Below are 1,372 nucleotides of genomic sequence, written 5' to 3'. Positions count from 1 at the left end.
TGGGACTACCTTGTGTTTAAGGCACATGGCCATCCCTCTGTGACAAAAGAGAGTAAGCATGAAGAGCTTCTCTCAGTTTAGAGTCAAGAAGAGCCCCCACAGTCAAACTCTAAGTTTGGTGTTGTGAGGCCACAACCAAACTCTAAGTTTGGTGTTAAGACCGCATATCCAAACTCTAAGTTTGGTGTTGGGACTATACAACATTGACCTGATCACCTTTGTGGCTCCATGAGAGCGACGGTCAAGCTATTGACATTAAAGAAGCGCTTGTTAGGAGGCAACCCAATTTTATTTATCTAATTTTTATTTTATTGTTATTTTGTGTTTTATTAGGTACATGATCATGAGGAGTCACGAAAAAAATATAAAAATAAAAAAAAGAGGATCAAAAACAGCAGAAGAAAAAAATCACACCCTGGAGGAAGCACAGACTGGCATTCAACGCCAGTAAGGAGCATCTGGCTGGCGTTCAACGCCAGAACAGAGCATCAACCTGGCGCTGAACGCCAGAAACAAGCAACATTCTGGCACTGAACTGAACGCCAGAAACAAGCAACATTCTGGCGCTGAACGCCAGGAATGTGCCTAAGAGGAAAAGCTGGCGCTGAACGCCAGTAACAAGCATGAAACTGGCGTTCAACGCCAGAAACATGTTACATGTGGGCGTTGAACGCCCAGAATGTGCACCACTCGGCGTTTAAACGCCAGAATAGTGTGCAAAGGCATTTTACATGCCTATTTGGTGCAGGGATGGAATTCCTTGACACCTCAAGATCCGTGGACCCCACAGGATCACCTCAGGATTTGTGGACCCTACAGGATCCCCATCTACTATATTCCCACCTTACCTCCTAGTCCTATTTTTCTCTTCCCCATGTCACACTTCCCAAAAACCCTTCACCAATCACCTCAACCTCTCCTCCCAATGACCTATTCACCACTCACATCCATCCACTCTTCCCCATAAACCCCACCCACCTTCAAAATTCAAAAGGAAAAGGAAAAGGAAAAGAATCCTCTAGAAAAGGAAAAGGAAAGACAAAAGCTTCCACCTCCAAGTCATGGGAGATGGAAAGATTCATCTCCAAGAGCCATTAAGACCACTTCTATGATGTTGTGGCAAAGAAGAAGGTGATCCCTGAGGTCCCTTTCAAGCTCAAGAAAAATGAGTATCCGGAGATCCGACATGAAATCCGAAGAAGAGGTTGGGAAGTCCTAACCAACCCCATGCAACAAGTCAGAATCTTAATGCTTCAAGAGTTCTATGCCAATGCATGGATCACTAGGAACCATTGGTGCACGAAATTGCAATCACACTTTTGCAACCTCGCACAACTAACCAGCAAGTGCACTGGGTCGTCCAAGTAATACC

This window comes from Arachis duranensis, chromosome 10, assembly GCF_000817695.3.
Source record: "Arachis duranensis cultivar V14167 chromosome 10, aradu.V14167.gnm2.J7QH, whole genome shotgun sequence".
Taxonomy (NCBI): domain Eukaryota; kingdom Viridiplantae; phylum Streptophyta; class Magnoliopsida; order Fabales; family Fabaceae; genus Arachis; species Arachis duranensis.
Note: the sequence above shows the minus strand (reverse complement) of the source record.